At 36.9% G+C, this 26,867-nt stretch overlaps 1 pseudogene; it reads right to left on the bottom strand.

Annotated features, from left to right (window-relative positions):
• Window positions 1-4,850: 4,850 nt before the first annotated feature.
• On the bottom strand, window positions 4,851-5,716 carry LOC137242275 (uncharacterized; annotated as a pseudogene).
• Between the last annotated feature and the right edge of the window lie 21,151 nt (window positions 5,717-26,867).

The following is a 26,867-nucleotide window of genomic DNA, read 5'->3' as shown; positions in this document are numbered from 1 at the left end:
AAAAGGGAATGGGCTTTAGTTCTATAGGTGAACGCCTTTTCGAGAAATCGCCATAAAGGTGGACCAGAGGTGACTCTAGAATATGTTTGTACGATATGGGTATCAAATGAAAGATGGTAATGAGTATTTTAAAAGGGAGTAATCCTTAATTCTATAGGTGGACGCCTTTTCGCGATATCGCCATAAAGATGGACCAAGGGTGACTCTAGAATGTTTGTACGATATGAGTATCAAACGAAAGGTGTTACTGAGCATTTTAAGAGGGAGTGGGCATGAGGTCTATAGGTGGACGCCTTTTCGAGATATCGTCATTAGGGTGGGCCAGGGGTTACTCTAGAATGTGTTTGTACGATATGGGTATCAAACGAAAGGTGTTACTGAGCATTTTAAGAGGGAGTGGGCATTAGGTCTATAGGCGGACGCCTTTTCGAGATATCGCCATTAGGGCGGGCCAGGCGTGACTCTAGAATGTTTGTACGATATGGGTATCAAACGAAAGGTGTTACTTAGCATTTTAAGAGGGAGTGGGCATTAGGTCTATAAGTGGACGCCTTTTCGAGATTTCGCCATTAGGGTGGGCCAGGGGTGACTCTAGAACGTTTGTGCGATATGGGTATCAAACGAAAAGTGTTACTGAAAATTTTAAGAGGGAGTGGGCATTAGGTCTATAGGTGGACGCCTTTTCGAAATGTCGCCATTAGGGTGGGCCAGGGGTGACTCTAGAATGTGTTTGTATGATATGGGTATCAAATGAAAGATGGTAATGAGTATTTTAAAAGGGAGTCATCCTTAGTTCTATAGGTGGACGCCTTTTCGAGATATCGCCATAAAGGTGGACCAAGGGTGACTCTAGAATGTTTGTACGATATGGATATCAAACGAAAGGTGTTACTGAGCATTTTAAGAGGGAGTGGGCATTAGGTCTATAGGTGGACGCCTTTTCGAGATATCGCCATTAGGGTGGGCCAGGGGTGACTCTAGAACGTTTGTGCGATATGGGTATCAAACGAAAAGTGTTACTGAGAATTTTAAGAGGGAGTGGGCATTAGGTCTATAGGTGGACGCCTTTTCGAAATGTCGCCATTAGGGTGGGCCAGGGTGACTCTAGAATGTGTTTGTACGATATGGGTATCAAATGAAAGATGGTAATGAGTATTTTAAAAGGGAGTCATCCTTAGTTCTATAGGTGGACGCCTTTTCGAGATATCGCCATAAAGGTGGACCAAGGGTGACTCTAGAATGTTTGTACGATATGGGTATCAAACGAAAGGTGTTACTGAGCATTTTAAGAGGGAGTGGGCATTAGGTCTATAGGTGGACGCCTTTTCGAGATATCGCCATTAGGGTGGGCCAGGGGTGACTCTAGAATGTTTGTACGATATGGGTATCAAACGAAAGGTGTTACTGAGCATTTTAAGAGAGAGTGGGCATTAGGTCTATAGGTGGACGGCTTTTCGAGATATCGCCATTAGGGTGGGACAGGGGTGACTCTAGAATGTGTTTGTACGATACGGATATCAAATTAAAGGTATTAATGAGGGTTTTAAAAGCGAGTGGCCCTTAGATGTATATGTGAAGGCGTTCTCGCGATATCGACCAAAATGTGGACCAGGTGATCCAGAAAATCATCTGTCGGGTACTGCTAATTTATTTATATATGCAATACCACTAACAGTATTCCTGCCAACATTCCAAGGGCTGTTGATTTAGCCTTGTAGAACTTTTTCATTTTCTTCTACTTAATATGGTAGGTGTCACACCCATTTTACAAAGTTTTTTCCAAAGATATATTTTGCGTCAATAAACCAATTTAGTTACCATGTTTCATCCCCTTTTTCGTATTTGGTATAGAATTATGGCATTTTTTTCATTTTTCGTAATTTTCGATATCGATAAAGTGGGCGTGGTTATGGTCGGATTTCGGTCATTTTTTAACCAAGATAAAGTGAGTTCAGATAAGTACGTGGGCTAAGTTTAGTAAAGATATATCGCTTTTTGCTCAAGTTATTGTGTTAACGGCCGAGCGGAAGGACAGACGGTGGACTGTGTATAAAAACTGGGCGTGGCTTCCACCGATTTCGCCCATTTTCACAGAGAACAGTTACCGTCATAGAATCTATGCTCCTACCAAATTTGGGGATTGGTAAATTTTTGTTCGACTTATGGCATTAAAAGTATTCTAGACAAACTAAATGAAAATGGGCGGAGCCACGCCCATTTTGAAACTTTCTTTTATTTTTGTATTTTGTTGCATCATATCATTACTGGAGTTGAATTTTGACTTAATTTATTTATATACAGTAAAGATATTAAATTTTTTGTAAACATTTGAATTTAAACAATTTTTTTTTAAAAAGTGGGCGTGTTCTTCATCCAATTTTGCTAGTTTTTATTTAGCAAATATATAGTAATAGTAGTAACGTTCCTGCCAAATTTCATCATGATATCTTCAACGACTGCCAAATTACAGCTTGCAAAACTTTTAAATTACCTTCTTGTAAAAGTGGGCGGTGCCACGCCCATTGTCCAAAATCTTACTAATTTTCTATTCTGCGTCATAACGTCAACCCATCTACCAATTTCCATCGCTTTAACCGCCTTTGGCAATAAATTATCGCATTTTTTCGGTTTTTCGAAATTTTCGATATCGAAAAAGTGGGCGTGGTTATAGTCCGATATCGTTCATTTTAAATAGCGATCGGAGATTAGTTCCCAGGAATCTACATACCAAATTTCATCAAGATACCTCAAAATTTACTCAAGTTATCGTGTTAACGGACAGACGGACGGACGGATATGGCTCAATCAAATTTTTTTTCGATACTGATGATTTTGATATATGGAAGTCTATATCTATCTCGATTCCTTTATACCTGTACAACCAACCGTTATCCAATCAAAGTTAATATACTCTGTGAGCTCTGTGATAATGTAACAAAAAAACACACATAAGAATTAAAATTTTTATAATAGTAGATATGTACACACCTGCTCATATTAATAGTGAAAATAGTTTTATTCGTTACATATATTGATGTACAGTTGCTAGCACTAAAATAGCAGTGAAAATTATTGATGTATTTTATCAGTTATTTTCTCCTTTTATTTATTTTCGTTAATGGTAGAAATAACTTCATCGAATTGTATAACCAAACACATGTAAATTTATTTCGAAAACATTTTAGGGAAAATGCAAAAATTCGAAAGGTGTTAAAAAATCTTCATGCGAATTTCAAACTTTTATTTAGAGTTTTCAGAATTTTTGTTTAGTATGAAGTTTTGTATTCCAATCAATTTTAGTATAACAAAGTGCATGTTTCAAGTCCCTCAAAAATCGCATTGATTTTTGCCAATTTTTTTTCAAAGAGAGTTTTAGATTCGGTTCCATACAAAGAGTAAATGTTTATATGGAAGAAAATCTAAAAAACTCTGAAAAAAATTGGCAAAAATCAATACGGTTTTTGGGAGACTTCAAACATGCACTTTGTTATACTAAAATTGATTTTACTACAAAATTTTGTACTAAAAAAAATTCTGAAAACTCTAAATAAAAGTTTGAAATTTGCATGAAGATTTTTTAACACCGTTCGAATTTTCCCGAAAATGTTTTCGAAATTAGTTTACATGTGTTTGGTTATACAATTCATTGAAGTTATTTCTAAAACTAGCGAAAATAAATAAAAGAAAAAAATAGCGTTTATAATTCACACTGCTATTGTCGTGTTCACAGCTGTATGTGTTATTATTGATATTCATTTATAATATAGCATAATATATAACAAAAGTCGTATATGTATATAAAGTTTCAAAGTTCACACAAATGCCAGGATAGATTTTTAGGTAATCTTTGAGTATGCAGCTTTGTTGCCCATTCGTTAGTAATAGCTTAAACATAGATTTTTTTTGATGCATTAGTGTATGAAAATGTAACACTTTTTAACTTGCATATTATTATAACAAAATTGAATAAGAAACAAAGTTGCATACAAGAGATTTTCTAAAAATTCTGCTCAAAAATTTCAAAGTTCGTGGCGGATTTTTAAAGCTACATATATTTATTTTTATGAACTAAATTCGTGTATTTATGAAAGTGCAAAAATACGTATTTAAAAAATTTTTTTGTTTTCCTTCAAAATGTTGAATTCAATTTTTCGTTTTCCGGCAAAATATATAATCTGAATTTTGCATTTTCCATTTCATCTAAATATTAGTATGTGTAAACACTAAAGTGCAAAACTAGAATAAGAATGCACAATACAAACTTTGTGGTATTATATTATGCTCTATTTAATATACAAGAGGCAGAATTGCAATTTTTGATTTAGTGAAATTATTTGAACTAACTTTCTATATAAAAAACCATAATATATGTTTTAAAAATATATGAAGTATTGTTTCAGTATTGTTCTTTACTGTATGTATACAGAAAAAATGAAATAAATTATATTATTCTATGTTAAAATAATTTGAAAAGCTTATGATTTTGTAGCAGCATTGTGTTTGTGCAGCATCAATAGTTGCTGCTTTGTTTTGTTGTGTATCCGCCTTCCGCCGAAATGATCTATAAGGAGGTAGTCAATATGTAATGTAACTTCTAGATAAGTGTATATAAGTTGGGTTCTTACCTCCTGAAATATATTACTCAATGTGATTTTGAAATGCTACTGCACCATCGGTCATAAAGTAGTTGGTAAGGTATTCCCGATACTCGTATGCACTATTTCGACCCCTTCTTCGAAATGAGTGTACTGTCCGCAGCGGACCTCCAGAAGTTCTTAGTTCGTTCCTCCATTCTGCACTCGCCCCTTCTCCGTCAGTGTAGTTTTCTGGGAAATACCACCGACTAGTATCGTGAAATTATGCAGAACTAAACATGCGAGTACGATTTTTTCTGCATTTCAGGATAAAACTCCATTGTAGTTTTCAATACTCTCCATCGCGCAGTCAAAATCCCAAGTGCGTTTTCTATAACGCGGCGGGCCCGCGACAGTCTGTAATTAAAAACTCGCTGTTCCCTTGTCTTATTCATTCCCGGATATGGTTTCATTAGATTGTTTTTTAAGGGAAATGCACAATCTCCAACGAAGAAATGCGGAAAGGGTTGTGACGATAATGGAAGAGGAGTATCTGGTGGAAGTGGTAATCGATTTTCCAACAGATCTTCCCAAACCTTGTTGCATGAAAAATGCCTCCATCGCTTTGACTTCCATAAGCTCCTACGCTTACAGCGGTAAACTTGTATTTAGAATCGCATGCTGCCAACAAGACGAGGCTGAAAAACTTTTTATAATTAAAAAACAGTGACCCTGACTTCGGAGGGCATTTTATAGCAACGTGTTTTCCATCAATAGCACCTACACAATTTGGCATGTTCCACATTTGGGAAAAGTCAGTGGTTATATTTTTGTATTGCTGCTCTGTGGGTTCACTTAAATATATTGGGAAAGCGTTTGCCAGATAGCCTCGCAAGTCTCCAAAACAATCATCCTCACAGTGCTCTTTCCAATTTTGTGGCTCCAAGCTATTTCTTTGAAAGGAATACCATGTGCCAAGTACCTAAAAATCATACTAATTAATGCATTATACGATGTTAATGTCTGGGAATTTTTTACTGAAGTGTAATGGATAAACGTTCTTCCACACCAATTTGTTGTTTGAATTTGGTCAGTGATGGAGCCATTAGTTTTAAAAAGGTGTTATAAACCGGCAGGTACATTCTTGTATGGGCAAAAAACTCACTTTCGTCCATATCCTTAATTCTTAAGAAAGTTTTTTGGTGATATAAGGCATGAGTCCTATTAGCATTAATGGAGCGGGCATGCCATCGTCTTTTTTGTCTTAATTTCCTTCTTCATATAACGCCACTATGCTGAGGAACAAGTTGTCAATTTCTTCGTCACTGCTCATGTTAGCTTAAACAGGAATAAATATATATGTTTTATTTACTTCTTTCTTAATTATCCATTATATATATTGCGGTTCATAGATGCGACAGCAAGGAATTGCCGGCAGACGAAACCCCAACCCAGTAGATAAGAAAATTATTGCTCTCAATGCCGAGATGAAGCAATTGGTTGACCAACACAAACAGGATATGCAACCTCTTTGCTGGTGTTGGTAATATGTGGTCAACCGCCAATCCCTAACAGACCCTACCAAATATAACGACAGAGTGTTAATGCACTTCCCACGGCAGCCGGTTCTATGCACCAAAAGGTTTTGTGTGAGTTTCCGTGTTTTATTTGAAGATACTTACTGTTAAATTCACGTCCTTGCACTCAAATATATATATATATGTAGTGCTATATTTAATTAAATCTGTAAGAATCCAGAAATCCTTATTAATTAGTTAAACTTGTTATATGTGGACAACTTACATTGTGGTACATGTAGATATGGGGCTTTATTCACCACCTAATTGTTTCACTATGTAGATTTGCACCCAATTTGTTGCAGTATTAATAAAAATACTATTAAAAATGTTTTATTTTACTTTATTTTGATTAAAAATTACAAAATTTTGCAATCACTTTGCACAATCACTTTTTATAAACAAAACATTCCCAGCTCATGACAGCAATGGTCAGCTGTTTACGGTTATGGCACCATTAATCGATCACAATAGAGATGGTCATGGATATGGGTATGGTTACGACTATGGCGTTAGGGTTAAGTAAGTTTAATTTGGCCTTAATTGGGGGTAATAATGTTATATTCTATCAGTTCTGTTCTTTCCTGAAAGATTTCGTTTATCCATTCCTTCCTCCGGGCGTTCCACCTCCGAATGGGGCAAGGAGAATCCATAAAATAAATGTCTGCGATCCCATGCATTTATTTATTTTTAAACCAAAAACTTGCCTGCGTATTTTTGCGAAAAAGTAAAATCTGAGAAAAATAGCTGCCGGCCGATAATTCGTTGCAATTTTAGCACTAGTTTGGCCGATAAAATTGGCCGATTGCAATTTTTCGCCTTATACTATGTACAAACACACACCAAATTGGCAATTTATACCGTTTGGGCAATTTAGTACGCAATTTATCATATAATAAATTGTAATAATAAATTGCCAATTTAAAAAAAATTGCGTAATAAATTGTTGCAAACTGTAAATGCAACCTTGTAAAGTGTGTTTATTGAGTAGATTTAAACGTCAGTTACGCATGGCTCAACTATATGATAGGCTCATCTCATCAGCTGATTTGATTATTTTCATTTCACTGGAGTAAGGATTGTCAAAAGAAGATGGCAAACGGAAAATGAAACCAACACATTGAACACATTTTCTTACAACACACAAATATTTTAAAGTTTTATGTTTTTATTCCATTCGCCTAATACCAACAGGCACATTTTGACAGCCTGAACAAAGGTATGTTGTTTCTGTAGAGATGAGCCAACCAGCTATCAAATTACTATTGTGTAAGCTTAGTTGAGTTGTATGGACACCACTCAATTTAAATCGAAATTATCTCAATTTATTTTTCTGTTTGAACATAGTATTATCGGTGGCTATGTAAGCGTACCCTTAATCGCTGCAGCATTCATACATTTGGGTTGTTGGATATAAACATAATTGCGTACATAACAACACGCATATTTTTGTTCTCTCGCACTTATTGCTTTGTTTACCTATTTCAAGAAATCGTAAGAGATTCTCTAATTATCAATGTAGTATAACAGGGCTTTTCCATGGAATATTCATACATATTTTTTTGTTAGCACTGAATTCGTTTTTAGTTTTTAAGATTATTCACTTTGTAACCATCAAAGAGTGAACTTCAATAAATCGCAAATTTTAATTGTTCGGTTTAACTTTATTTATGTAAAGAAACCTTCGCAAGCTTTTTGACGGTCAGACGTTGTAGAAAACGCTCTACAACTCATCCACGCACTATAAACAAATTTTGTCTTTTTTTATAAAAGGCGATATTTGCAATAAAGCGGAACTAAGCACATTAAATGTTAATGACCAGTTAAATTTTCTACCTTTGAAAGATATTGTAACGAATGTTTGATTAATGATAAATAAATAATAAAATAATAAATAAATTGTTGAATAAATAACTCGAACATTCAATTATGCAAAATGGTCTTTATTAGACTACTTTGAAAGGATAATAACACTTATACTTCGCAACCAATAGCGTGCTTAAATCAAACTGATTGCCCATGCCTCAGCTGGTACTGCTTTTATACTCTTCGGTTTCCTCGTTCACATACTTTTAGGTGTTTCTCCTTCTAGAATTTACTACTTGTTTACCAGCTATAAACTCACCAGCTGTAAACTACAGATGCACGTTTATAGCTTATCATATGCGTGTATCTGTGAGTGATACTTCGACCGATGATTGCATACTTTTGTGAGTATCTCATATATATGCATGTGTTTGTGCATATCTCTCCGCTTCTTGTATGTACATATGTGTAGACATAATGATTGATTTGTTTATGTAGATACAAGTGACTGCTTAGTATCGGCTTAGAGATGATAGTATGCCTTAGTGTTGCTAATATTCGCCACAATATTTATATAGGAGTTAATGCAGAATCATATATATCACAGAGAAAAATAGACAGCGCAGATGTTTTGCAAATTAAATCAAAGATACGTAGTTTCTATATTGAATTATGTTTGCAAATCACAAAACGGTTTAAATTCGATAATATTGCATATTATGATATACACTTTATCCTCAACAGATCCTGAAAAAATAGTTTCAGAAATTGGTTTAATTTCCTTCTTAACGCTTTTAAACTCATTTCCCAACATGTATGATAGTGAAAAAAAGAAGATATATGCACACAGTACAAACTGTTGCTATTAGAACCTAATATGTCGTGTTGAAAGAATATTGAACAATTTTTGGGAAATGTACGTGATATAAAAAATGCAGAAAAATGTCCCTTGTATAAACATATTGTTGAATTCGCATCGAAAGTAATGAGTTTACCTCATACCCCCAGCGGGTAAGGGGTTAAGAATATACCCGCGGTAGGTATGCTTGTCGTAAGAGGCGACTAAAATACCAGATTCAAGGGATGTGTAGCGCAACTCTTCAGGTTGCCAGCGCAATATATAGCCTCTCCAAACCTAACTGTCAACCTCACCTATCCGCGGCGAATCCTGTTTCACTAACAGACGAGGCTCTGGCGACCCCAAGCTCCTCATGGAACTTGGGGGTGGGGAGGGAGGGGATGGCCTGAAGGTTTAATGTGGCCACATAAATCGTTCCCGAGATGGCCGGGCTAGCACCTTAATGGTGCTGTGGTACCGGAGCGTACCGGATCTGTATCCGGCAAAGGACCATCACATCGATAACACTCCCCAAAGCCTTCGGTGAGCAACCTTATCGCTACAACAACAACAACAGTTTACCTCATAGCTCAGCAGCGGCTGAACGTATTTTTTACAATTTAATTTGATAAAAACAAATTTAAAAAATAAGTATAATGTAGACACGGCTGAACCTGTTATAATTCCGAAGTAAAGTAAAAATGAATATGAGTAAGAAAATTTGTTAGTTCTCGTTTTTTAAGTCTTCAGTTTTTGTCAAAAAATTAAAACCTTTATTTCATGAATTGTTTTTTGAAAAATGGACCTTGTATGTATACGTTTTTTTACTATGTAGTTATGACTAAAAATTGCCTAATAAGTCTGAATGTGCAAATAATCAGAGGTTTTTGTTAGACAAATGATATGATTGATATTGCTAAAAAAAATATGGACTTTTTTAAAATATCGAGTTATAAATTTTTAAGAAAAAATAATAAAAATGGTAAATAAAATTGGTTCCACAATACAATTGAACAGATGTTAGGTGTCATGTGGGGACACATTGCAAGCAGGACATACATTTTATATGTCGGGGTTGATTCTGGGTAGGTAAGAGTTTAACCTGTTACAGTACCCAGATCGAAGTTGAACTAGAGTGACGCGTGTTCCCCTAGGGAGAGTGCGTTCCTCCTCTGTTAGTTCTGGGTATTTTTCATTTAGTACTGGATTCGCCGGTCAATTCCTGGCATAGAGGTCCGACGCCTGGTTGTGGATATCACTGAGGACCTGCATGTGCTTTTTTGCTTCATACGGCTGTGTTCTCAGGTGAGGTATTTCCTCATAATGCTTACGAAGATGACCCATTAATCCCTGGGCGGTATGGCCTCATCAATCAAATGTCTGTAGGGATGCCCAGGTTTCTGGGTATTCAGCAGATACTGTTTGGTTAGTATTTCATTTCTCTCTCTAATGGGGAGTACCCTCGCCTCGTTATGTAGATGGTATTCTGGGGACATAAAAAGACAGCCCGTTGCGGTTCTGAGGGCAGTATTATGGCAGCGCTGATTTTCTTCCAGTGAGTAACCTTTAGGCTTGGCGGGGGGACCCGTAGCATGCAGTCGGCCGGCAAATTGCTTTGTAAGTGGTAATGAGGGTTTTTTTATCTTTACCCCAAGTGCTGCCGGCAAGAGATCTGAGGATTTTTTAACGGCTCCGGATGCTGATGATTGGCTAGTTGCAAATTTGTATTAAAATAGGGAAGCAGAATGGTCTCAAGTATCTTGGCTACTGGCGATGGGAGAGATATCGGACGATAAGGACCTCCTATGTTTGCTGGTTTCCCAGGCTTTATTAGCGGAACCACCTTTGCCATTTTCCTTTTTTCGGGGATAGCGAAGGTGGAAAGGTTGAAGACATGCGCAAGATAATTAAATCCCTTTTTGCCTAGGTTTTTAAGCATCGACATGGCTATGCCGAATGACGACATCCACAACCTCTTTGGCGGTGATGGTAATTGGGGACGCGCTATATTTATCCTTCTGTGAGCGCCTGTTGGCCCGCCGTCTAACTTTGTCAAAGGTAGAATGCATTACACGAATAGATTATATTGCTCTGATTGGTGGATGAAAAACAGAGCTGCAAAGCAGATCTTGCTGTGAGTTGGGTCTCTTAAATCGCAGCGATACGGATGTTATACCGCTTCATGAAATCAACTATCTCCGTGATCTTCCCATTTAATCCATTACAGTTTAACTGCGGAATTCTGAATTGGAACGCGGGAGACGTCGTCACTCTAGGGGTAAGTGACAGGTGACTACGCTCGAGGTGAAGGAGGCCAGGACACAATTGCTGTTGTGGTCCTGAGACTGGACGTCCCTGGGTAAGCATTGGGGTACCCGGTGTAGTTGTATTTGCGGACTACGGGACGCGTGAATAGAATTTACTACTTGTTTAGCAGCTATAAACTACAGATGCACGTTTATAGCTTCTCATATGCGTATATTTGTGAGTGATACTTCGATCGATGATTGCATACTTTTGTGAATATCTCATATATATGCATGTGTTTGTGCATATCTCTCCGTTTCTTATATGTACATATGTGTAGACACAATGATTGATTTGTTTATGTAGATACAAGTGACTGCTTAGTATCGGCTTAGAGATGATAGTATGCCTTAGTGTTGCTAATATTCGTCACAATATTTATATTGGAGTTAATGCAGAATCATATATATCACAGAAAAAAATAGACAGCGCAGATGTTTTGCAAATTAAATCAAAGTTACGTAGTTTCTATATTGAATTATGTTTGCAAATCACAAAATGGTTTAAATTCGATAATATTGCATATTATGATATACACTTTATCCTCAACAGATCCTGAAAAAATTGTTTCAGAAAATGATTTTATTTCCTTCTTAACACTTTTAAACTCATTTCCTAACATGTATGATAGTGAAAAAAAGAAGATATATGCACACAGTACAAATTGTTGCTATTAGAATGTGAAGACCCCAAAATTACAGGCTTTCGGGGCCTCCACAAATTTTGATTTTTCATTGTAGATAATACAATTTCATATTAAAATTATAAACGGAATTATAATAATTTATATATATATGGCATGAAATTAATTCACTTATACATATATGTAAATACATTTTGAATTAAATATACTTTGTACAATCATGCATACATCTTAAAACATATATAATTATAATACATATTAAATTATATATAGGATATGAAAATTTTTATCGCAGAGTGTCAGAACTCACAAAATTATGCACAAACATACATACTTACGTATAAGTGAACAAGGAGAAATGAAATTGTCAAACGATAGCGAACACACATGCGTACAAATATATATTTCGTAATCTTAGCTTAGTTATAAGAACTTTTATTGTAAATCAACGGAAGCCGACTCAAAAATGGTATAAAAGGAGCGGCAAATTCATGAACAAGGCACTCTTGGCTTAGAAGTCGTAGAGTGAGCTATATAATGGGCTGTGTTAAACATCCGCTACGGAGCAGCTGGTGGTGTCAAACTTCAGCTGTTTATGATAGGTATACCGCCGAGTCGTATAAAACGTTCGACGACTACGTATTTTACTAGGGATCCGGTGAGTTGTGTAAAACGCTCACCGATTACGTATTTTACTAGGGATCCGGTGAGTTGTGTAAAACGTTCACCGATTACGTATTTTACTAGGGATCCAGTGAGTTGTGTAAAACTCTCACCGATTACGTATATTCACCAGGTATACCACCGAGGCGTGTAAAACACTCGGTGATTAAACGTATTATAACCGCATACGTATATACATATGTATATAGATTTTCAGAAGGATTGAAATAAATCGTCATTTTTATAACGTTGAACTAACATCTCTTATTGTATAGGCGAACCCATTCGCTAAGTTATACCCCAGCTATAAACCCGACTAACGGGGTTCGTTACAATTGGCGCCTGAGCAGGGACCCTTATACATATAAGCGGACATATATTTTATTTCACTGGAACATATAACAAAAAAACATGGTCAAGGTAAATTGGATTTATTACCTGAAGAAGGAAGATCTTTTGACATACGCGGCCGAGTTTGGATTCAACAACAGCGGAACCGTGCACGAGTTGAGGAAGGAGTTCGCCCAATTTGTTAACCAAAATCCGAGCTACGAAACACGTTTCGCAGAGTTGGAAACAAAGCATTCCAAAACAATATTAACCACCAATCAATAAGGTCAAGGCAACAGTGGAACCGCTTCCGGAAGTCAACCAGCGACCCCGGTCAACAACATTGAAAGCGTAAGCATACCTACAATACCGAATATGTCATATCAATTTGCAGGACAACTTACCCAACCTCCGTCTATCGTTTGCGTAATGGACCGAGCACGAAAATGGGGAATTAATACGATGGCAAAGGTGCCCAATGAGTCGAGAGAGTGGAAGAGCTGGCGGAGGGATATGAAATTGACCTTAATTTACTTCCGCGAGCGCTACCAGAATTATTCTAGAAATGAGCCATGGTATGGCTGCGGAACAATAATCGTCACTGGAGCGAATGGAACAGTTTTAAACACGACTTTTTACGCTTCTTCTTGAGCGCATCATACTTTGAAAGGCTGGAAGACGAGATACGTCAGCGAACATAAAGACCACGGATTACGTTTTGGAACTACAGAACCTCATGAGACACGCGAACCTCACCGAGGAGCAAAGACTGCAAAGAATATATCGAAACTGCCGCGGTGAGTATCAATTATATATAAATCGAACTGAATTTCAGACGCTCGAAGGCTTGGCGAGGCTGGCAGAGGACTTCGAAAATATCCGAATGCCAGAGATGCGCAGAGAGTAGTGGCAAGAGCACTTCCAGCAAGGCGTCAAGGTGATCGGCATTTTCTCATACAAGAATTACCAGATGTAGAACCAAGTAGCAGGATTGGCAATGGCAATACACAGCGAAGTAACCCACCAAAAAGACAACTGTATACGAATCCCAGGACCGCGTGCAGGCGATGTGGTGAAAACGGACATTGTGCCTAAGCGTGCCGCAATCACGTCGAGACTTTTGTTGGGAATGTGGTCGGCACAACATTCTCACAAAAAATTGTTGCCGCGCATCATTTGGAAACGACCGGAGACTCGATCAGACCCGAAGGGTGGGGTCTCCAGCAGTACAAATTCGGGAGGTCTAACTATTTTGAAGCAAACAGAAGGGCGTATTTTAGCAGACGTAAAGATAAATGGCTGCAAAGTAACAGCAACAGTAGACACAGGAGCGACAAGGAGTTTTATGAATGAGACATGTTCGAGGATATTAGGTAAGGCAATTTTGAAACAGGTACGAAGCCGAGTGGTATTGGGCGATGGTAGAGCCAGAGAAGTACAACAGCGAAATACTCGTTCTTCCAGGGCTAATAGAAGAAGTTGTCATCGGTATGGACATACTTGCCAGGGCAAACACATCATTAAGTTTCGGCGGTCACACGGTAACGCTACAAGCAGAAGAGGTAATCAAAGACACGGTTATGTGCAGGACAATAACTGAGGCAGGCGAGCCCGATGTAAAAGATACGGAAGGACTAACTACGAACCAACAAAGCCCGTCTGAAAACACTACAAGAGTTAAGGATTTCCTAGACGAACAGATTCTTAGCTTCGAAAATATGACTGGTACCTCAAATATCGCGTCGCATAAAATAATCATGCGTGATGATCGGCCTATAAAACAAAGATACTTCCCACGGAATCCGAAGATGCAGGAAACCATTAATATGGATATAAAGGAGCTATTGGAGAAGGGGTACATCAAGCCCTCGCGAAGCCCATATAGTGCACCGATCGTAATCTTAAAGAAGAAGAATGGTAAGCGGAGGTTATGTATAGACTATCGCCAGCTCAACGCACGCTCAGTCCACGATGCATACCCACTACCGCGGATCCAACACATACTAGACCGGCTAAGAAACGCGAAGTATATAAGTAGCCTGGATCTGAAAAACGGCTACTGGCAGATCCCTATGGAAGAAGGAAGTAAGCAATATACGGAATTTACTGTACCTGGACGCGGGCTGTTTCAATGGCGCGTGATGCCATTTGGTCTTCATTCAGCACCCGCAACATTTCAACGCGCATTAGATCAAGTAATCGGCCCCGAATTAGAACCGAACGCATTCGCATACCTAGATGATATCATAATTACAAGCTGAACGCTAAAGGAGCATATTAAACATCTAACGGAAGTGCTTAAACGCCTGCGAAAAGCAAATTTAAGAATCAACGCCGAAAAGTGCAAATTTTTCGAGAAGCAACTGAAATATCTGGGACATGTCGTAAGCGAAAAGGGTATACACACGGACCCGGATAAAGTAGCAGCGATTAAGAAATTGCAAGCACCAACAAACGTAAGAGAATTAAAACGATTTTTAGGTATAGCATCTTGGTACCGGCGATTCGTACCAGAGTTTTCAAAAATAGCGCATCCGCTGACAACCATGTTAAAGAAGGGTAACAGATGGAAATGGACCGAAACACGAGAAACAGCATTTCAGACACTGAAGAATTCACTCACCGAAGCACCAGTACTGGCTTGCCCAGATTTTACACGAAGATTCACATTACAAACAGACGCGAGCGATTTTGGACTAGGAGCAGTCCTCACACAGGAGCTAGACGACGGAGAGCGGGTAAGCGCGGACGCTAGCCTCAACAAGGCAGAAATTAATTATTCACCCACGGAGAAAGAGTGTTTAGCTATTGTATGGGCTATACGCAAAATGCGACCATATCTGGAGGGCTACGAATTCACGGTAATCACGGACCACTTATCATTGAAATGGTTGAACGCCATCGAAAGTCCTTCGGGACGTATTGCGAGAAGGCGTTGGAGTTGCAACAATACTCGTTCGATGTACAGTACAGGAAAGGTAAGCTGAACGTAGTAGCGGATGCACTGTCACGACAGCCGCAAGACGCATAACTCAACAGACTGGAACACGAAAATGAAACATCGTGTAAATGGCTTGGAAAAAGGAAGGAGGAAGTTAAACGAAACCTGGAGAAGTTTCCAGACTACATAATTGAAAACGGTGAGTTATATCGGCACATAGGTGTTCAGATCGACGATCAAGACGCGATCCCGTGGAAGATATGTGTAGCGAAACCACAACGCGGTAAAATATTACAGGAAGTGCACGACAGTCCAAGCGCCGAACACATGGGTATCCGGAAGACAAGAGCTCGAGCAGCCACAAGTTACTACTGGCCAGGAATATTTCGCGATATAAAACGGTATGTACAACAATGCCCAACCTGTCAAATTTACAAGCCTAATCAACAGCAAGCAGCGGGGAAAATGTTAACCCAAATTCCAGAAGAACCGTGGGCAACGGTGTGCGCATATTTCGCTGGACCATTACCACGTTCAAAGCACGGCAATACCATGGTTCTAGTATTTGTAGATCGCTTCACCAAGTGGGTAGAGATCGTACCATTACGTAAGGCAACAGCGGATAGCCTCATCAAAGCATTTAGAGACCGTATATTATCACGATTTGGGGTCCCGAAGATCATTATTACAGACAACGGCGCCCAGTTCACGAGCTGACAATTCAAGAGACTCCTTCAAGACTATGGAGTAAAGCACCAATTAACAGCACCCTATACACCACAAGAGAACCCAATGGAGAGGGCAAACCAAAACATTAAACGGATGTTAGCACAATTCACGGGAAAGGAACAACGCAACTGGGACGAGTTATTACCAGAGATAATGTTAGCACTAAATTCGAGTGTGTGCGAGGCAATAGGGTACAGCCCGGCATTCTTGGTACAAGGACGAGAGCCACGGATCCCAAACTCCCTATACGACGAGCGAACATTTGGCACAGGCGAGGCCACAACAACAGCAAATGAAAAAGTAGCGAAAATGAAGGAGATATTTCAAATGGTACGAAGAAACCAGCAACGTGCGTCGGCAGAACAGGCACGACATTATAATTTGCGGAGAAGGAAATGGAATAAGGCGATAGGAGACAGAGTTTTGGTAAAGGAACACCATCTGTCTAAGGCAACCGACAACTTTGCGGCAAAACTAGCACCAAATTCAGCGGACCCCATAGAATCACGAATTTTATTTCGCCAGTCATCTTCGAACTGGGCAAAACGTTTCAAGGCAAGAAGAGAACAGCGCATCTAAGCGAGCATAAAACATTTTATGAAAACAAGTTAATCAACGCGAGAAGCGAAAGCGCAACAAAACCCTCCATAGATGCCCATCTACATCTTTGCAAACACAACCGAAGAGTAAAAGCACCGAAAACTACAAAGAAAGTCGTAGCGCGAAGAAATCTGATGGTAAATCACAATATGAACAAGTTTCATAAATTTCAATCATTGCCCTAATAATTATTACAATTGCATTAATTTTATTTTCTATAATATTATTAGTTTTAATAATAATGCTCTAATAATCATAATAGCACTATTGATGATCATCACAATAATAGTAACCATCACATTTATATTATAATACCGGTAACAAAATTTTTCGGCAACCCTAATTTGGTACACGCCAAAACACCGCTTATCTACTCCACAAATGGCATCCCCAAACAAATCATAGCTGACTAACAATAACGGGGAATAAAGAAATGCAATGGTACAACAACAAAAACACAAGCAATACAATAAAGGGCAAATGCACGCGCATACCAACAGTAACTAACAAAAGTAATAGAAAATATCACAGCTACATGGTACAACAACAAACAACGCAAGCAAGCACGAAATGAAAAGACACAGTGGTACAACAACAACAAACAGAAGCAATACAAGAAAGGGCAAAGACACGAGGATACCAACAGCATCTAACATAAGAATTGCAAGGTATTAAAGCTACAGTAGTACAACAATAAAGGTCAACGTAACTTAAGAAGGAATAATTATTTGGTGACAACAACAACAAGTAAGAAATTAGCAAACTTACACGTACATTCATACACATAAACATACGAAATTTTGCGAAATGGGGAACCTTTGGAAATTTAAAGAAGGAAATACCAACACGGTTCGGGTTATGACTAGATGGTTTTGGAGAAAATTTACAGCTTTCACGCGATGACAACGGATCAACAGAGGCGGCGAGGTAACAATCACGAGCCGGAAGTAGGGGGGATGTGAAGACCCCAAAATTACAGACTTTCGGTGCCTCCACAAATTTTGATTTCTCATTGTAGATAATACAATTTCATATTAAAATTATAAACGGAATTATAATAATTTATATATATATGGCATGAAATTAATTCACTTATACATATATGTAAATACATTTTGAAGTAAATATACTTTGTACAATCATACATACATACATCTTAAAACATATATAATTATAATACATATTAAATTATATATAGGATATGAAAACTTTTAGCGCAGAGTGTAAGAACTCACATAATTATGCACAAGCATACATACTTCCGTATAAGTAAACAAGGAGAAATGAAATTGTCAAACGGTAGCGAACACACATGCGTACAAATATATATTAGTAATCTTAGCTTAGTTATAAGAACTTTTATTGTAAATAAACGGAAGCCGACTCAAAAATGGTATAAAAGGAGCGGCAAATTTATGAACAAGGAACTCTTGGCTTAGAAGTCGTAGAGTGAGCTATATAGTGGGCTGTGTTAAACATCCACTACGGAGCAGCTGGTGGTGTCAAACTTCAGCTGTTTATGATAGGTATACCGCCGAGTCGAGTAAAACGTTCGACGACTACGTATTTTACTAGGGATCCGGTTAGTTGTGTAAAACGCTCACCGATTACGTATTTTACTAGGGATCCTGTGAGTTGTTTAAAACGCTCACCGATTACGTATATTCACCAGGTATACCACCGAGGCGTATAAAACACTCGGTGATTAAACGCATTATAACCACATACGTATATACATATGTATATAGATTTTCTGAAGGATTGAAATAAATCGTCATTTTTATAACGTTTAACTAATATCTCTTATTGTATAGGCGAACCCATTCGCTGAGTTATACTCCAGCTATAAACCCGACTAACGGGGTTCGTTACAAGAAACTAATTTGTCGTATTGAAAGGATATTGAACAATTTTTGGGAAATGTAGCTAATATAAAAATGCAGAAAAATGTCCCTTGTATAAAGATATTTTTGAATTCGCATCGGAAGTAATGAGTTTACCTCATAGCTCGGCAGCGGCTGAACGTATTTTTTCACAATTTAAATTGATAAAAAGAAATTTAAAAAATAAGTATAATGTAGAAACGGCTGAAGCTGTTATAATTTCGAAGCAAAGTAAAAATGAATATGAGTAAGAAAATGTGTTAGTTCTCGTATTTTAAGTCTTCAGTTTTTGTCAAAAAATTAAAACCTTTATTTCATGAATTGTTTTTTGAAAAATGTACCTTGCATGTATACGTTTTTTTTACTATGTACTTATACCTAAAAAATTGTCTAATTAGTCTGAATGTGCAAATAATTGGAGGTTTTTGTTAGACAAAAAATATATAAATAGATATTACTAAATTAAATATGGAGTTTCTTAAAATATCGACTGTTATTTATTTTTAAAGAAAAAATAATAAAAATGGTTCCTGCTGATAAGTTTGAAACATTTTGCTACATTTTTTGCTTGGAAATTGATACATTTTTTTCGAAGCTCCCGGGTGCAAGGCAGGTTGGTCCCACAGTACAATTGAACTGGTGTCATGTGGGGACACATTGCAAGCAGGACATACATTTTGTATGTCGGGGTTGATTCTGGGTAGGTAAGAGTTTAACCTGTTACAGTACCCAGATCGAAGTTGAGCTAGAGTGACGCGCATTCCCCTAGGGAGAGTGCGTTCCTCCTCTGTTAGCTCTGGGTATTTTTCTTTTAGTACTGGATTCGCCAGGTAATTTCTGGCATTGAGGTCCGACGCCTGTTTGTGGATATCACTGAGGAGTTGCATGTGCTTTTTTGCTTCATACGGCTGTGTTCTCAGGTGCGGTATTTCCTCATAATGCTTACGGAGATGACCCATTAACCCCTGGGCGGTATGGCCTCATCAATCAGATGTCTGTTGGGATGCCCAGGTTTCTGGGTATTCAGCAGAAACTGTTTGGTTAGTATTTCATTTCTCTCCCTAATGGGGAGTACCCTCGCCTCGTTATGTAGATGGTATTCTGAGGACATAAGAAGACAGCCCGTTGTGGTTCTGAGAGCAGTATTTTGGCAGGCCTGCATTTTCTTCCAGTAACCTTTAGGCTTGGCTGCGGGACGCGTAGCATGCAGTAGGCCGGTCAGTTGCTTTGTAAGTGGTAATGAGGGTTTCTTTATCTTTACCCCAAGTGCTGCCGGCAAGAGATCTGAGGATTTTTTAACGGCTCTAGATTTTCGGTACAATTGCCGCAGGATGTACATTTTGGAGAGAACATTGGAGCGCTCATATTTTAAATAAGGTCGCCGATGATTTTGTTGGTGACAATGTTAAGTTTCGAAAGGCGAAGAAAGGGGAGAGATCAGGGAGATAGCTGCTTATTTGTTACAAACTCATCGATCTGTGGGCCTGGGGCTATGGCCATTATTGCCCAGTCATCGGCGTAGGAAACGATAGTGACTCCTTCTGGTGGTGAAGGTAGCTTTGATATGTGGCTCCCCTTGTTCAATTCTTCTTGGTTTGGATTTACGTTCCTAAATTGCATCGATGCTTGCTGTCCAGACAGATAATTTACGGTCCAACTTTTGAGACTTATGGGAAGGGAAGACCCTTCCCGGTCTTGCAGTAACGTGCCGTGGTTGACCGTATCAAAAGCTTTTACAGGTCTAAACCAACAAGTACTGTCCTATGGTGGGGGGTTCGATTTAATCCGCAATTTATCTGAGCGCTAATGGCATTTAGTGCGGTGGTAGTGTTATGTAATTTTCGGAAGCCATGCTGATGATTGGCTAGTTGCAAATTTGCATTAAAATAGGGAAGCAGAATGGTTTCAAGTGTCTTGGCTACTGGCGATGGGAGAGATATCGGACGATAAGAATCTCCTATGTTTGCTGGTTTCCCAGGCTTTATTAGCGGAACCACCTTTTCCATTTTCCATTCTTCGTGGATGACGAAGGTGGAAAGGGCAAGTTCAAGATATGCGCTAGATAATTAAATCCCTTTTTTCCTAGGTTTTTAAGCATCGGCACGGCTATGCCGTCTGGTCCCACTGCTTTAGATGGTTTAGCAAGAAGGATGGCATCTTCAACCTCTTTGGGGGTGATGGTAATTGGGGACGCGCTATATTTATGCTTGCGTGCGCGCCTGTTGGCCCGCCGTCTAACTTTGTCAAAGGTAGAATGCATTACACGAATAGATTATATTGCACTGAGTGGTGGATAAAAAAAAGAGCTGCAAAGCAGATCTTGCTGTGAGTTTCGTCTCTTGAATCGCAGCGATGCGGATGTTATGCCGCTTCATGAAATCAACTATCTCCGTGATGTTCCCAGTTAATCCATTACAGTTTAACTGCAGAATTCTGAATTGGATCGGGGGAGACGTCGTCACTCTAGGGGTAAGTGAAAGGTGACTACGCTCGAGTTACAAACATTCTCACTATACACAAAAAAATACCTGCTATCTTATTTTTCTCCTATTCTTTTGTGAAAATGCAGTTTTTAGTTATGAAAAACGTTTTAAAAGTACCAAACACTGGGAAAAGTAGTTTCACTTGCATAGTGTGAAAGCACTCATAGCCAAAGCAAATGTCGAATTTTTCTTATTATCCTTTACATGTAGCAAAAGTTGAAGTTTGCCAACTTTTATGAGTCAGATGGCGCTAGTGTCGCTCGATCTGCTTTTTTCCATAAAAATACGTACAATCTACTTATCATGCATAAGATTGCGTTGAACATATCTACATTAATGAAACAGTTTATTGTGACTCGCCCATTATCCTAAATAAAGATAAGACCCCTTCAAAAAACGCGAGTACTCCATAAATAGTGTAAGGAATACTCCTTTGGGAGTATAGGAGTGCTCCAAAATTATTCAATATTCATACAAAAAATGTTCTTCAATTAACATTGCGATGTCCTAGGAGATGAGTAGGTGACCCCACTCTCACTTTGTTTGTGAGTGTTCCATAGAGTACATAAGTGAGAGTACTTTCCAAAGTACTTTCACTGTAGTACTCCATGGAGCACCCACAGAGGATCATATGCCAAAGTACTCCAGAAAAACTACTCTGTGGAATATCAGTGGAACAGTACTTTCTAAACTGCTCGTGAAATATTACTCCATGAAGTACCGACAAGGGATTACTTGCGAAATGGCTATCAAAACATTACTCCTTGGAATAATAGTAAAAGAGTACTCGTTAAACCACCCTCGATGGATTACATAATGGAGTACCTAGTGGAGATTACTTAAAAAAGTACTCTCAAAGCATTACTCCTTGGAGTAGCTATGGAAGAGTACTTTTAAAACCATTGCTAGAGAAGAAGCCACCCAAAATAAAACATAAAATTTATTTAAAAAATCATATTAGTTTTTTATTCACGCGAATGCTAAAAAACACAAGAATATTCATAGTACAAATTAGTAAAATATAAAATATATAATTCCATAACCTCTGATCCTGCGGCATAATTTGGAGTTTCAATTTGGAGCGTCGCATTTTCTCCATTTTTCAATCGATGCGCAAAACTTTTCCCTCTCCATTTTCTGAATACGTCTTTTGTGACGTGCGCTGTATTCCATATTTTACCTTTAAATATTTGGTTATAATTATTTTATTTATTTTATTTTTCACCAATTTGTTTGTCTTTTAAATTAAACTAGTATCTCCTGTGGTCGAAATTCGACCAACGTGTATTTTTTTCAACTCAGTCTATGCATCAAGTGTTGGAAATATAGCAAACTTGCCTAACTTACTTAACTTTTTCTTTAAAATTTTGAATTTGATCTGCGGATTTGTACTTTTTGATTGTATTTTCATAAATTTTCTTCAAACTTTTCACATGTAATTACAAAGTTTTGGTATGCTCCTTAAACAAAAATATAAAAATTATGTGAAATCAAATGAAATTGACATATAATTATGGTGAAATTACTTAAAATTGAATTGAAAAGTTAGTTTTTCCACACCACCGGGAAGGTCCCCATTGGCGCGCTACCGAAGTTAGTTTTGGGTGCTCGGTTCCCCAGCATTCACCCATTTACTTCAATAGTGTCTTAATTCAAAAAACATGAACTGTTAGTTAAAAACGAAGAAATTTGCTAAAGGAATTTAGCCTATTTCACGCCACCCGTTTAATTTTGTATAAATACATATCTAATATGTAAGTGTGACACAAAACAAAAATTTCGAGTAGAATAGAGGATACCTTCATAAAAAGTAAAATAAATAATAATTAAAGAAAAAAAAAATAAAGTACTTAAATTGCGAAAAAATTAAGTGAAGTGAACAAACAGCTCCATATAAAAACGCAATAAGTGCACTTAGAATTTTTTCCGGGTTTTAATGTGATCATTGTGGAAATATGAAGATTCTAATGTTCGGATATTTAATGTTGGGTTTCCCATTGAGATCTTTATACGTAATTAATTTGTATTAAATTTGTAAACAATCCATTTCATTAATATATATGACCATATCTACCATAAAATATCGTCTGTGGACAATATAATACTAAGATATAACAAAGCAAAATAAATTAGGAAGAAAAGAAAAACAAACAAAAACATTGAAATTATTCACGCAAACATATTTACTAAAATAAAATTGATTAATAACCTTAAGCGACATAAACAAATTAGGGTTATGGGATCTAAGCATCCGATTAATGGATATATAATCCAACAAAGTTAGCCCCAATAATAAATATAGTGGGTAATATACTGCCTATGCAATACGGCCGCTATGATGCCGGTTGCCGCTTTGACCTAAAATCAAAAATGTTTTTGGGACGTTCTTTTGTTTCGTAATTAGCATAAAGGGCAATTGCCATCATCCGGTGGCAAAATCCTGAGCCAGATAAATAATTTTGCATGTAAATGCAACAACAACGATTTGAGCCAGATAAATCCAGATAGAAGTCTGGTTCAATTTGAGATCCCGATAATTTCTTAATTACTTTTTTTTAGTTTGGCACCGCTGTCTTTAATAAACCTAATTTTTCAAAAATAGATGTCGCTTAACCTTTCGCCGTATGAGTTAAATCAAAAACGGCGGCAACATCTGCCTATCACATTTCACGTGTGCGAAAATTTCACGACATCTGCTTCTCAAGTCTCTCAATGATCCAGAGCATTCCTGTGAGAACTGAGCGTTAGCCGGAGCTGTAAAACTCACTGGAAGACGGCAAATATAAAAAATGTAATGTTATATTTTAGTAACTTTTTTTTTGTTCAGTATAAGACGTACTTTATTTAAAATGAGGATTAAATCGGCAAATGCAAAAACATTTCGCCTCATTATTTGTGATTTCATGTTTTTTTGAAAACAACTAAAACAAAAAACAAAGAATTTATTAAATAAAGACTTATGTATTTACGTGTAAGTGAAATTTGCCACAAAAAATGGGGCGGTCAAAAATTAATTCTATTTAAGATGTTTTGGTACGCTACAAATTATTTTGGAACAATTTTTTAGGATTTTGGTAGAGGCTATTGTAAGTAAGTGGCAACAATGGGAAACCATATTTGTATGTAGGTGAAACATTTGTGCTTTCGAATTTAGCGGGGTAAAATAAAATTTGAAATTCACATTAGAACACTTAGATAATTTTTCCCAAAGACGGCGCGCTTGTGCATAAAGGTTTAGGTCTTTGAAATTCGCATTAGAACACTTAGATAATTGTTCCAAAAGATGGCGCGCTTGTGCACGCAAATGAATTACGATATTTGTATGAATTGTTCGAATTTACAAAAAAATTTTCTATTAATTATAAACAAATAGAGTAATATTTGTTAACAAAAATAGGTCTGTGCACTGCAGCTGATCAATACGAATCGATTCATATAACTTTTATCTGATTTTACCTTTACTAAGTATGCGAAACAGCCTGTCAATTGATTGTATGGAAATTTTGTTAGCGTATTAATATATAGATAGTGGGTAATATACTGCCTATGCAAGGCGGCCGCTATGATGCCGGTTGCCGCTTTGAACTAAAATCAAATACGTTTTTGGGACGTTTTTTTGTTTCGTAATTAGCATAAAAGGCAATATAAAAATGTAATGTTATATTTTTGTAACTTTATTCTTTATAAGACGTACTTTATCTAAAATGAGGATTAATTAAATTTGCAAATGCAAAAACATTTTCGGGCAAATTTGCTATTAATTGTTATAAATAAATTAGTTAGTTTCAACAAAATTTAACTCACTATTTGTGATTTCATGTTTTTTTGAAAACAAATAAAATAAAAAACAAAGAATCTGTTAAATAAAGACTTATGTATTTACGTGTAAGTGAAATTTGCCATAAAAAATGGGCCGGTCAAAAATTAATTATATTTAAGATTTTTTGGTACCTACGCTACAAATTATTTTGGAACAATTTTTTAGGATTTTGGTAGAGGCTATTATAGGTAAGTGGCAACAATGGGAAACCATATTTGTATGTAGGTGAAACATTTGTGCTTTCGAATTTAGCGGGGATACATAAAATTTGAAATTCACATTAAAACACTTAGATAATTGTTCCCAAAGACGGTGCGCTTGTGCATAAAGGTTTAGGTCTTTGAAATTCGCATTAGAACACTTAGATAATAGTTCCCAAAGATGGCGCGCTTGTGCCAGAAAATGAATTACGATATTTGTATGAATTGTTCGAATTTACAAAAGACTTTTTCTATTAATTATAAACAAATAGATTAATATTTGTTAACAAAAATAGGCCTATGCACTGCGGCTGATCAATACGAATCGATTCAAATAACTTTTATCTGATTTTAAGTATGCTATGTATGCGAAACAGCCTGTCAACTGATTATATGGATATTTTGTTAGCGTATTAATATATAGATAGTGGGTAATATACTGCCTATGCAAGACGGCCGCTATGATGCCGGTTGCCGCTTTGACCTAAAATCAAATACGTTTTTGGGACGTTTTTTTTGTTTCGTAATTAGCATAAAAGGCAATATAAAAAATTTAATGTTATATTTTTGTAACTGTTTTTTTTTGTTCAGTATAAGACGTACTTTATCTAAAATGAGGATTAAATCTCCAAATGCAAAAACATTTTCGGGCAAATTTGCCATTAGTTGTTATAAATAAATTAGTTAGTTTCAACAAATGTTAACTCATTATTTGTGATTTCATGTTTTTTTGAAAACAAATAAAATAAAAAACAAAGAATCTGTTAAATAAAGACTTATGTATTTATGTGTAAGTAAAATTTACCACAAAAAATGGGCCGGTCAAATTTCATTTTATTTAAGATTTTTTGGTACGCTACAAATTATTTTGGAACAATTTTTTAGGATTTTGGTAGAGGCTATTATAGGTAAGTGGCAACAATGGGAACCGGTATTTGTATGTAGGTGAAATATTTGTGCTTTCGAATTTAGCTGGGATACATAAAGGTTTAGGTCTTTGAAATTCGCATTAGAACACTTAGATAGTTGTTCCCAAAGATGGCGCGCTTGTGCACGAAAATGAATTTCGATATTTGTATGAATTGTTCGAATTTACATAAAACTTTTTCTATTAATTATAAACAAATAGAGTAATATTTGTTAACAAAAATAGGCCTATGCCCTGCGGCAGATCCATACGAATCAATTCATAAAACTTTTATATGATTTTACGTATGCTAAGTATGCGAAACAGCCTGTCAATTTATTGTATTGAAATTTTGTTAGGGTATTAATATATAGATAGTTAAATTCAATAACAACTAAAAGAAAAATCCAAGATCATAACAAAACTAGAGAAAGATTAATTCTATATTTATTTGCAATACATTTGACAATTTTGGAAACTGTACTAAATTAGCATATATGTATGTAATTTTGCTTTATTATATAAAAGCTTCTTCTTTTATGAAAATATGGAATGTTTTTCTTCAG

This window comes from Eurosta solidaginis, chromosome 2, assembly GCF_040869045.1.
Source record: "Eurosta solidaginis isolate ZX-2024a chromosome 2, ASM4086904v1, whole genome shotgun sequence".
NCBI classification, from domain to species: Eukaryota; Metazoa; Arthropoda; class Insecta; order Diptera; family Tephritidae; genus Eurosta; species Eurosta solidaginis.
Note: the sequence above shows the minus strand (reverse complement) of the source record. Positions and strands in the feature narration are given on the sequence as shown.